Genomic DNA, 13234 nt, shown 5'->3' with positions numbered 1-13234 from the left:
CCATCGACAGATGAATGGATAAAGAAGATCTGGCACATATATACAATGGAATATTACCCAGCCATAAAAGGAAACGAATTTGAGTTATTTGTAGTGAGGTGGATGGACCTAGAGTCTGTCATACAGAGTGAAGTAAGTCAGAAAGAGAAAAACAAATACCGTATGCTAACACACATATATGGAATCTAAAAAAAAAAAATGGTTCTGAAGAACCTAGGGGCAGGACAGGAATAATGATGCAGATGTAGAGAATGGACTTGAGGACACGGGGAGGGGGAAGGGTAAGCTGGGACGAAGTGAGAGAGTGGCATGGACTAATAAATATTACCAAATGTAAAATAGATAGCCAGTGGGAAGCAGCTGCATAGCACAGGGAGATCAGCTCCGTACTTTGTGACCACCTAGAGGGGTGGGGTAGGGAGGGTGGGAGGGAGATGCAAAAGGGAGGAGATATGGGGCTATATGTATATGTATAGCTGATTCACTTTGTTATAAAGCAGAAACTAACACACCATTGTAAAGCAGTTATACTCCAATAAAGATGTTTAAAAAAAAATAAATTAAAATAAATAAAAGTTATGTTTACACTATACTGTAGTATTTTAAGTGTGCAGTAGCCTTATGCCTAAAAACACAATGTACATACCTTAATTTAAAAATACAAAACAAAAAAAATTGCAAAAGTAACATCAAAGGTTACTGATCACAGATAACCATACAAATATAATGGGAATGAAAAAGTTTGAAATAGTGTGAGAATTAGCAAGATGTGACACAGAGACATAAATTGAGAATATGCTTTTGGAAAAATGGAGCCAATAGACTTGCTGGACACAGGGTTGCCACAAACCTTCAATTTGTAAAAAATGCAGTATCTGTGAAGCACAATGAAGCAAAGTGCAATAAAACGAGGTATGCCGGTATGCCATATACTTATGCAATATACTATCCTTCACTTTCTTCTGTTCCTTCTGCTTTTATTGTCATATATTTTACTTCTGTATATGTTATAAACTCCCTTGATATATTATTATTTCTACCTTAGTCCATTGTCTTTTAAATAAATTAATAAACAATAAAAGTATTTCATATATTTCCCTGTGTATTTATCATTTCTGGTGCTCGTCATTCCTTCACGTAGATTCAACTTTCTGTTATTATTTCATTTCAGCCTGATGGACTTCTGTTTACATTTCCTGTACCACAGTCTATTGTAATGAATTCTTTCAGCATTTGTTTATATGGAAATGCCTTTATTTCTACTTCATTTTTTTAAGGACTTTTTTGCTGTATGTATTGATAGAATTGTAGGTTGCCAGGGTTTCCCCCCTCCTTTTAGCCCTTTAAATGTTATTCCATTTTCCTCTGGTTTGCATTGATTTTGATGAGAAGTTAGTTCTTGTTCTTATCATCAGTCCCCTGTAGGTGATATTTCTCTCCTTTCAGAATTTTGTCATTGCTGTTCTCAGCAATTGGAATATGATATGACTAGATAGAATTAGTTTTCTGTCTATTTATCCTACTTGGAATTTATTGAGGTTTGAGGTTTTCAGGTTATTTTTCATCAAATTTAGAAAAATTTCAGTTACTGTTTCTTCAAACATTTTTTTCTGTCCCCTTGTTTCCTTTCTCTTCTTCTGGGACTATAATTACAAGTATGTTCGCTTTCTAGATATGGTCCGAGAATCACTGAGGTTGTGCTTATTTATAAAATTCTTTTAAGAAGTTTAGATTATTTCTTTTGACCTGTCTTCAAGTTTACTGAACTTTTCTTCTACAATGTCAAATCTGTTAGACCCATCCAGTGAATTTTTAACTTCATAGATTGTATTTTTCACTCTGAGGATTCACATTTGTTTCATTTTTAAGGTTTCCACGCTGCTTTGATTCTTCTTCTACCCACACATAATGTCCACATTTTCTCTTAAATCCTTGAATATATTTATAAAAGCTGTTTTGAAGTCCTGGCCCATTAACGCTAATATCTCTGTCAACTCTGGATTTATTACTATTGACTGTTTCTCCAGAATATGTAACACATTGTCCTGCTTCTTTGTATATGTAGTAATTTGTTACTGTGTGCCTGACTTTTGGGATGCTATTTGGTTGAGAGTCTTTCTTTAATAAGTATTGAGTTTTGTTCTGGCTGGTAGTTCATTTATTTGCAGCTTAGCTTGATTTTGTCAAGGTTTGGTTTTAGGCTTTTTTAGGGCAGGTCTAAAGTTGTTCTTACTCTAGGGCTAGAGTAGCCGTACTCCTAATGTGTGGTTATTCTGGAGTCTCCACTAACTGCTGTGGATTTTTAGTGAGGGATTTACTCTCTGGTTTATCAGAACTGAAATATCTCTGGAATCCCCATTCAGCTCACACCTCACAGTAGTTGTTCTCTGTCGCACCTTTTGGAGCCTCACCCTGAACGTGTGCAGCTTAGTACCCAGCCAAGGCTCAAGGAGATCTTTATCCATAATTTTAAGCCTCTCTCCTCTCGGGTGCCCTACCCTAAAAATTCCAGCAGCCTCAGCGTCCCTGAATTCTGATCTGTCTTCTCTCTACCCAAAGAAACCACTGCACTCTCTTTGGGTTCCACTTCCCTGTGCCTTGATTTGCAACATGGCAACAGGCAGATTTTTTTTCACATATTGAACTTTTCATCGGGATGAATGGGAAGTTCACTTCATGTAGTTTCCTTCTCTCAAGGATTATGGTCCTCTATTGACTACTGTCTAATGCCCACATACTGCTTCTTCATACATTTTCCCCAGCATTGTAGTTGTTTAAAGTGGGAAAGCAATTTGATACCTATTTTTCTGAAACCAATCTGATACCTATTTTTCTATCATAGCTGGAACTGGAAGCTGTATCCATTAAGTTTTTGCTCTGCTGCAGGACCCTAGGAATCTAAGTCCCTAAGGGAGGAAGGGCTAGGATGACAAGAGGAGGAAGAAGCCGCTAATGTTTAGGCTCCAAAATTCCCAAACTAGCAGAGCTTAAGAGCAACAATCAGGGGGTCTCCTTTTCGTGGCGCCTCGGTGGCAGTTGGCCACTTCCGAATGAAGCTGAACATCTCTTTCCTGGCCACTGGCTGCCAGAAACTCATTGAAGTGGACGATGAACGAAAACTTCGTACCTCTTATGAGAAGTGTATGGCCACAGAAGTTGCTGCTGACGCTCTGGGTGAAGAATGGAAGGGTTATGTGGTCCGAATCAGTGGTGGGAACGACAAACAGGGTTTCCCCATGAAGCAGGGTGTCTTGACCCATGGCTAAGTCCGCCTGCTACAGAGTAAGGGGCATTCCTGTTACAGACCAAGGAGGACTGGAGAAAGAAAGGGCAAATCTGTACGGGGTTGCACTGTGGATGCCAATCTGAGCGTTCTCAATTTGGTCATCATAAAAAAAGGGGAGAAGGATATTCCTGGACTCACCGATACTACTGTGCCTCATCGCCTGGGGCCCGAAAAAGCTAGCAGAATCCGCAAACTTTTCAATCTCTCTAAAGAAGATGATGTCCGCCAGTATGTTGTGAGAAAGCCCCTAAACAAAGAAGGTAAGAAACCTAGGACCAAAGCACCCAAGATTCAGCGTCTTGTTACTCCACGTGTTCTGCAACACAAACGTCGGCATATTGCCCTGAAGAAACAGCGTACTAAGAAAAATAAGGAAGAGGCTTCAGAATATGCTAAACTTTTGGCCAAGAGAATGAAGGAGGCCAAAGAAAAAGTCCAGGAACAGACTGCCAAGAGACGGAGGCTGTCCTCTCTGAGAGCTTCTACTTCTGAGTCCAGTCAAAAATGAGATGTTCTAAGAGTAACAAATAAATAAGATCAGACATCACACACACACAAAAAGAGAGCAACAATCAGGTTCCAGAAAAAGAGTTTCAATTTGCATGTGAATACCACTTTTGCATAAAAAGTCAAGAAAATATTATCTGTTTCAAAGAATGGGAGGACAGTTTGTTGATTGATAATATGAAGGAGGTAGAGAGCACCTTAAGCTTACTTTGACGTGTAACTACTAAACACCTGTTTTTCAACAGTATTGTAGGCTGGAGGTTGAAGTGAAATTTCAATTGATTAAAGAAAATGAAGCAATGTGGTCTTTCTTGCCCATAGAGTTTGGAGAGTAAGTTTCAAATTTTCTAAAGAAACTCTCATAAAGATAATTAGTCAAGTGAGTTTCTTTGCTGTGGCAATTCCCCCTCATGAGATATTTACTTCTAATCATTAGAAAATTAAAGAAAATGGAGGGGGGAGGGGAAGCTGGGATGAAGTGAGAGAGTGGGATGGACATATATACACTACCAAATGTAAAATAGATAGCTAGTGGGAAGCAGCTTCATAGCACAGGGAGATCAGCTTGGTGCTTTGCGAAGACCTAGAGGGGTGGGATAGGGAGGGTGGGAGGGAGACGCAAGAGGGAGGGCATATGGGGATATATGTATGCATATAGCTGATTCACTTTGTTATACAGCAGAGATGAATACAACATCGTAAAGCAATTATACTCCAATAAAGATGTAAAAAAAAAAAAGCAGTGGAAAGCAAAGGTTAAAGTAAAAGAAAGAGATCTAACATGTAGTCAGAAAAAAAAAGAAAGAAAATTAAAGAAAATAATTAAAGTATAGAAACCTAACCAAGCGCTTCTGCAAACTCTGATAATCATACTAACAATAATTAGAAGAGGGGTCCTTTCCACAATTTAAAACTGTGAACCATAAATACTGAAGGAATTTCATTTTCTTTAGTGCACTTAGAGTAATGAAGAAGATAAAAGTGGGAAACATCTCCCCTTAAGATTCATATTTATCCATCTGCAACAATTATCTTACTGATAATTACAACAAAATACATTGTAAAGTATTAGCTAAGCATACTCTTTATAATTCATAAAAGAGAATTAAAATTTTCATCTTTAAAGGAGAAAAAAAGTCTGTTTGAAGGCATTCACTCCTGATCATAAATTGTTGAGCTTTTTGAGAACAAAGAAACGCACTCTGGCTCATTTCAGCAGTAAAAGGATTTTATTTTAAAAAGAATTAAACAGCTAAAGGTCACTAAAGGAGGCCCAGGGATGGATTGCAGCCAGGAACAATGTCTCCACCTGTACTGCAGAGCCGCTCCAATGAAGTCATCAGGGGTCCCCCCAACTGGAGCTCCCTTCACAGCCAGGCACTGGACATTACCTCCAGACACTCTGAGACTGAAGCTTCAACAAACTGACGTCTCTGCCTTCATCCTTGCCAGATGGATTCTGTGCAGAGCTTACCTCTAACCATCACCAGATTCCAAACAAATTCAGAACAGATATGCCTGAATTTGGTGGACCTAGATTCCATGGTTGCATTCTTACTACATAGGATGGTGGGAAAGTAAGTTTCTGGCTTCTACATTAGAGACAACTGCATTCATAAAATGGAATATCACCCCAAACACAAGGACAAATATCAACCATAGCTGCTAAGCATAAGCCAATGAAAAAAAGAATGGATAAATATCTTCTTCTAGGAGTTTTATGGTTTCAGATCTTATATTTAAGCCTTTAATCCATTTTTAGTTTATTTTTGTATATGGTGTGAGAAAGTAGTCCAGTTTGATTCTTTCACATGTAGCTGTCAAGTTTTCCCAACACCATTTATTGAAGAGCCCATCTTTCCCCCCATTGTATATTCTTGCCTCCTTTGTCGTAGATTAATTGACCATATAAGTTTCTGCACAGCAAAGGAAACTATCAACAAAACAAAAAGACAGTCTACTGAATGGAAGAAGATATTTGCAAACGATATCTCTCATAAGGGGATAGCTTCCAAAATGTACAAAGAACTCGTAGAACTCAACAACATCAAAAAAAACAAACAACCCAATTGAAAAGTGGGCAGAGGATCTGAATAGAAATGTTCCAAAGAAGACATACAGATGGCCAACAGATGCATGAAAAGATGCTCAACATCACTAATCATGAGGGATTTGCAAATCAAAACCACAATGAGATACCACCTCACACCTGTCAGAATGGCCATCATCAAAAAGGCAACAAATAATCAGTGTTGGCGAGGATGTGGAGAAAAGGGAACTCCCGTGCACTGTTGGGGGGATTGTAAATTGGTGCAGCCACTGTGGAAAACAGTGTGGAGAGTCCTCAAAAAATTAAAGATAGAACTGCCATATGATCCAGCAATTACACCTCTGGGTATTTACCTGAGGAAAACAAAAACACTTACTCAAAAAGATATATGCACCCCGATGTTCATTACAGCATTATTTACAATAGCCAAGATATGGAAACAACCTAAGTGTCCATCTATAGAAAAATGGATAAAGAAGATATGGTACAATCAATGGAATATTACTCAGCCATAAAAATAATGAGACCTTGCTATTTGCAACAATATGGATGGATATAGAGGGTATTATGCTAAGTCAGGGGTCCCCGACCCCCGGGCCGCGGACCGGTACTGGTCTGTGGCCTGTTAGGAGCCAGGCCACACAGCAGGAGGTGAGAGGCGGGCAAGCAAGTGAAGCTTCATCTGCCGCTCCCCATTGCTCCCCATCGCTCGCATTACCACCTGAACCATCGCTTGCATTACTGCCTGAACCATCCCCCCCCACCCCACCCTACCTCCATCTGTGGAAAAACTGTCTTCCATGAAACTGGTCTCTGGTGCCAAAAAGGCTGCGACCACTGTGCTAAGTGAAATAAGTCAGACAAAGACAAATACCCCATAGTCTCACTTATGTGTGGAATCTAAGAAACAAAACAAACACCCAAACAAAAATGAAAACAGACTTATAGATACAAAGAACAAATGGGTTGCCAGAAAGGAGGGGGGTAGCAGATGGATGAAACAGATGGTGAAGGGGATTAAGAGGTACAACTCTCCAGTTACATCATAAATAAGTCATGGGGATGTAATATACAGCATAAGGAATGTGGTCAATAATATTGTAATAACTTTGTATGGTGACAGATGGTTACTAGACTTATTGTGGTGATTTCATAATGCATGCAAACATCAAATCATCATGTAGTACACCTGACACTAACATAATATTGTACATCAACTATATTTCAATTAAAAAAGAATGTATAAATGAATAAGGGAAGCAAGGAGGTACACTGTAAGTTATTTAGATCAATTCCCTAATTTTACAAATTTGCAGAAATAAAGGCACATAGACTGGAAGTGACTTACCCCAAAATCTATTCCTTCTCACTCTAGACAATGCCCTTTTCAACTCACAGAGATGACAAATTCCTTGGGCACCCCTTTCTTCCACTTCCACCAAAGACACATTTAATCAACTATAATATTCATTCTTGTTGAACCCAGATTTGGCCTCACAATCTTTCTCAACACAGCCCACTGGGCAGCCACAACCACAATTGGCACAAGAAATGAAAACTATTTGCTGTGCCTGTACTGCATCAGGCTGACATTTACTCAACAAAATTCTTAAATGAATTAATGAACAGAACAAGGTCTAGTATAATTAATGCCTTGGAGTCCACAAAAGATCTTTTAGGTTATTTGTTAGATGATCTCTTTGAGAATTAATGTTTATTATGCCCAGTTGTCTCTATTTTGGGTCCTGGCACCAATTCACAATTTGTTTACAACAGTTAATAAACACCAGGCTTCAACTTGTTGTCTTGCCAACAATAGCACCAATCTCCCCATTCATTCAGATGAAGATTTTTCTCTTTTTGCTATTGTCAAGTGTCAAAGTGGGTGGGATAATGGCTTGGGAGGTGTGTCTGTCTGGCATGGGAGGCAATCTCTGCAAAGATGCAGCTGGGCTCCAGTTATTTCTCTTTGGAAGTGGGATGATGGCAAACCATCTCCCTAGCTGCTGTCACTACTGAAATCCAGTATGTTTCACTACACCGTGTTAATGTGTATCTAATCCAAAGATGAAATAAGGCTGGTTTTCTGTGTAGATAATTCAGTGAGTATAATGAAATTTGTGTAAAGTGGTCCCAGGTTTGGTTTTGTTTTTTTAAGTTAAGCTTTAGTATACAAATGGCAGAAACTTCAACCCAAACCAGCTTAAGAAAATATAAGGAACTTGATTGTCTCATTGACAAAAAACACTGAGGAGTGGATTTAGTTCCAGGGCCACACACAAGGTCATCTCTGGACTTTGCCATCTTTGGTGTTGGGCCTTGTCTTCAGGTTTCACTAAATAGCTACTGGAAGCTCCAAATTCATACGCTCCCAGGCTCAAATCCAGTGGAATAGACAGCACTGCTCGGTAGTTTCTACGTAAGTATTGTTTTTCCCTCCAATGGGGACAACTTGGTTTATGAGACCATTTCAGAACCAATTCCTATGGCCTGGGTGATTCAGTGTGCTGATTGGCCTAGATCACGCTTCAACCTGGATTTGAGGTTGGAACCAATACTGTTACACCTGGAAACAGTGAATGTCCACAACAAGGGCATATTCAGACACTGCCCAGAGGGGAAGAGATGGCACACTTGAAGGGAGAATTGAAGAAAGTTTAATGAAGGGACCACACATGAGGTGTGGGCAATGGTATGGAAACCAACAAGGGATGGGGAAGCTCTCAGGGCTGGGAATAGTGGGAAACCAGTACCACTTTTAGGGCTGAAGGGCAAGGAGAAGAGCCGATACTGCACCTGGGTGAGAGGTGTAGCCATAGGTATGAACTACCAGTCAGAGCTGTGGCCACAGGAAGAGGAACACAGCCATTGCCAAAGCACAGTCCGGAAGACAGGAAGTAGAGGGACTAAATTCCTCCACCCCTCTCCCCTCCCAACTTCTGATCTCTTGCCAGTGCCTCCCATTGGCCAAATCTAATCAGAAGCCAGAGGGCAAGGAGTCTGGGTGACAGGGTCTGCAGAAGTCAGCCTCTTGGGATAGAGAGCAGGGCGGAAAGGGCTATAGATTAGATCTGGAGAGGCATCAGAGAATAACCAGCACACTGTTTCCCTAAACTAGGGGTTAGCAAACTATAACCCATGGGCCAAATCTGGCCCACCATCTGTTTCTATAAATCAAGTTTTACTGGAATACTTTCAACAGGTAAACATTTGTTTACTTATTGTCTATGGCTGCCTTTGTGCCACAGCAGCAGAGTTGACCAGCTGGCCCTTCACAGAATAAATTCACTGACCCCTGGCCTAGGCCAACACATCCACTGTGCCTGACACTTGGAAGATACTCAAACAAGTTTTTTTAAATGAAAAATGAATGAACGACTGAAAGCACTGGTGACAGCCATAAGATGAGTGACCCTGAGCTTCAACCCCATGAGACAACTGAGACTACAAGCCCCCCAAGCCACTTCCCCTTATTCCAGAATTCCCTGTGTGGCTTACTGCCTTCCTCTGTGGCTACTGCTATACTCCAACTGCCCCTGCACCTCTTGATCTCTGCTGTTACCTTATCTCCACAGTTCAAATGATCTGGTCATTTTCCTTTGCTGCTGTATCACTGTTAGCCCTGCCAGAGCCCTGGAATTTCGAAGAGGGTGTGCTCCTAAGATATCATGCTTTTTAGACTTCCAAATGGGAGCCTACTCTTTCCATTTTTATATCCCTTCTTTAGGGTAATTTGGGACAAGAACCTCAGAGGCTAAGGGCTCATTGCATAGCCCCATCAGTATCATATTCAAAAACTCTCTTCCCTGTGCCATCAACCAGGGTACCAGTGCCAATGAAGGCACTTGGATTCTTTCCTCTCCCAGGAGGAGTTCCTCACTTACCCAGGGCACTCCTCACTCTGTTTTTGTTAATGAGTATTAATCTTAGCATTGCAGCTCCCCATTCCCACTCATTCATTCATTCATTCGTTTATCATTCAACAGGATGTCTCCCAGGGGCCCACTAATAGTTATAACTTTAATATACACCTAACAGTCATCTTTACTACCTCATAGTTTTTGAGATGGGATGCAGCTTAGCTCCTACTTTGTGACCTGACTGTGACCCTTGCCCTATATTTTGTTTAAAGTTGTATGAAAACAGCCAGTCTACATGTGCAATGACAACAAAGATTGAACATCTATAGGCAGCATGGCACCGTGACCAATCAACTGAAGCCCAAATTAATCCAACACACTTAATGCTGTTGTGTTAGTCAGGGTTCTCCAGAGAACTGGAACCAATGGGAGATACATATCCCATCTATCCTATAGTCAACTCCTTGTACTAAATCTCATGATATGTAATCTATACAAATGTAAAGAAATATATGTATATGTATATACATATATAAAATATCATATAGATTAATACATATGTCACAAGTATATATGATATTTTATAAGGAATTGGCTGAGAAGGAGGCCGAGAAGCGCCACCATCTGCCATCTGCAGGCTGGAGACCTGGGGAAGCTGGTGGTGCAGTTGGACTGCTGAGAGCTGGTGTAATGGTGTAGATTCCAGTCCTAGTCTGAAGGCCCGAGAACCAGGAGCACTGAGGGCAGAAGATCCATGTCCCGCTCAGAAGTCAAGCAGAGGGAGGCAATCCTCCCTTCCCCCATCTTTTGTTCTATTCAGGCCCTCAGTGGATTGCCTAATGCGCCCACACTGGGGATGGCAATCCACTTTATTCATTCCACTGATTCAAATGCTAATCTCTTCTGGAAACACCCTCACAGTCACACCCTGAAATAACCTTTAACCAGATGTCTGGGCATCCCTTGATTCATCAAATGGACACGTAAAATGCACTATCACAGATGTGCATAATCATCCTTACTGTGCTGTATGGCAACCAGGCAAGGATGGTACATAAATGCTGTAATTGCTAGTTTTTACCCAACCCTAACAGGGATTAGCAGGAGAGAGGAAAAGGGAAACTAGAAGCAGCTAAAAAAATGCTCTGAGTTGTCTTCAGGGACTCTTGATACTATTTACAGATGGGAGGCAGGTGAGGGTGCCTGGAGAGACAAGAACAGAATAAGATGGGAAAGAAGACAGGTATAAGAGAGGCAGGGGGAGCTGGGGGTCCTCATCACCAATGTCGTCCACATTGCCTCTGGCCTAGGACTGGGGAACGAACTCTCCAGAACTGGAGGGGTAGATATGGGACAGTGAAAGGAAGGGGCAAGGCTCCTCTGAAGGGATTTCTTAGGAGGCGGGCAGCCGACTGACAGTGTACCGGAGGCAGCTTTGGCAAAACACGTGCCTGAGCACAGTTCGGTAGTAAGTATCCTGCTACTGCCTAACAGTCTCTCAAAATCTTGGGAATTGGAGCTCAGTCCCTAGTCATCAGCAGAAGCCCCTGCTCGCTGATTTTATCCAAATGAAGAGCCCTATTTCAATTCCCCAACTGAAATCAATCAAGCTTGTGGCTGGATAATGAAAAGAGAAAGCAGCCTGGCCCTTCCACCAGCTGAGGGCAGGAGGAGATGTTTGCGACCCCAAAAACAGGCTTCACCCAACCACACAGGCACCCCCATCTCAGACTTCCAGCTCCAGAACTTTCTGAAGCTCAGCAAAGAAGGGAAACTCACTGAGACAGGCTGTAAAGCAGCCCCACTAGGATCCAGGCCTTCTCTTCTTTTAACAAGTGAGGAAACGCAAACGTAGGAAAATGTGCTTTTGTGTTTTCTGCAAGGTCCTACAGTGCCTTTGGCCAGAACTGTGACCCAGCTGCCTGACTCCTACCTTTAACGTTCTAGAAAGACTGATAAATAGGCCAATTTGGACAATGATGCCGGCACAAGCATCCCATTGCAAATCCAACAACAAAATGAGAAATTCTCATGGTACCCGGAGGAAAGATGACAGAACACATGGTAAACTAGTGGCCACACCCAGCTATGCATGTATTTTGTTTGGTCTGCTCAGCATTTTAAAAAACTAATTTAGTTGCCAGCATTTTAAAATTGAGGTGTTTAAAATAAATTTTCAGTTTCTGACATCCCTGGGAAGATATGGCAACATCTGGCCCTCTTCCTTCTAGGGCAGTATTTCCTTGGTGAGGAATAGTTGCTACCTCTCTCTGTCTCCCTGCCACAGTGCTCACCACCCCTCATTGTGTCCTTGTCTCCAGGTGGAAGGGTGCACTGCCCTGTGTGGTCTTGGAGAGGCCTGCTTTGCTCATTTACATCACCTGCCTGACCTGCCAGCTTTTTGCTTGTTACCTCTGACTAGGTAACAATAGCCTTCCGCAAATGATTTAAAGGCTGGGAGAGGAAGAGGCTGACTCAGCACTGCAGAGAAAGAGCTAGCGCCAATGGGGAAGGGAGGGGAGGGGAGGGGAGGGGAGGGAGGGGAGGGGAGGGGAGGGAGGGGAGGGGAGGGGAGGGGAGGGAGGGGAGGGAGGAGGAGGGGAGGGGAGGGAGGAGGAGGGGAGGGAGGAGGAGGGGAGGGAGGAGGAGGGGAGGGAGGAGGAGGGGAGGGAGGCGGAGGGGGAAGGGAATATGGACTTCAGCTCAATGTCAGAATGAATTTTAGACATTTGACTTCTCAGCCCTGACACTGTCAAAGAAAGTGTTTGGACACAGTCAGATGCCTGTCTATCAGGGAAAATGAAGAAAGGATTCCTCCATTGCCTTGGGAACTGGACTTGATCCCCTTTAAGGAATTCTTCAATGCTCAGATTTAAAAACACTTTTTAATTGGATAACAGAGTCACATCATTTTTGAAGTGTTAAAAGGTATGCAATGGAAAGTCAGTCTCCTTCCACTTCTGTCTCTCAGGCCTCAGCTCCCCTCCAGGAAGCAACCATTGTGCCTTTTATGTGTCCTTCCAGAGATGACCCATGCCTACGCACACTATATATTTTTCCTTACGTAAGTGATAATTCACTATAAAAAAGAGAGAAAGCAGCCTTGCACGTAGACTCTCGGATTTACCAATACACACACAATTTTGCCAGTCCTCTCCTGGGACTCTTCAAACACACGAATCCAATCAAGTTAGTCTCCTACCTAACACCCTCCAGTGGTTCCCATGGTTCCTGGAACACAGGACAAACTCTAAGCTGGCTGATGAGTTAGCCTCTGTGATCTGTCTGCTGCTTCCCCCTCATGGTCCCTTCTTGGCAATGCCATCTGACATGCTTTGTTCCACCCAGTCCGAACTTCTCTTGCTCACTTCCTGCTGGGAAGCTCATCTCCTTTCCCTGTTACGTGCTGTTCCACTGCCCATCCCTCACTTATTCACGTCTCCTGGCCCCCAGGTGTTTGTTTATGGAGGTCTTCTTGGCTGCCCAGACCAGGTTAAGTGTCCCTCCTCCTGTCCCCCGAATCTGTGTCTG

General features: G+C 42.2%; 1 protein-coding gene and 1 pseudogene across 2 annotated transcripts in view; one reads left to right on the top strand and one right to left on the bottom strand.

Annotated features, from left to right (window-relative positions):
- The window catches only part of CRADD (CARD and death domain containing adaptor protein), a 362979-nt gene that overhangs the window by 91159 nt on the left and 258586 nt on the right, over positions 1–13234 (bottom strand). The window lies entirely within an intron of this gene.
- On the top strand, positions 3036–3820 carry LOC309609228 (small ribosomal subunit protein eS6 pseudogene; annotated as a pseudogene). The gene has a single exon. The product of its transcript is annotated as a small ribosomal subunit protein eS6 pseudogene (transcript).

Source organism: Balaenoptera borealis (assembly GCF_965194805.1).
Source record: "Balaenoptera borealis genome assembly, chromosome: 13".
In the NCBI taxonomy this organism is placed as follows: Eukaryota; Metazoa; Chordata; class Mammalia; order Artiodactyla; family Balaenopteridae; genus Balaenoptera; species Balaenoptera borealis.
This window is presented reverse-complemented; position numbering and strand designations above follow the sequence as displayed.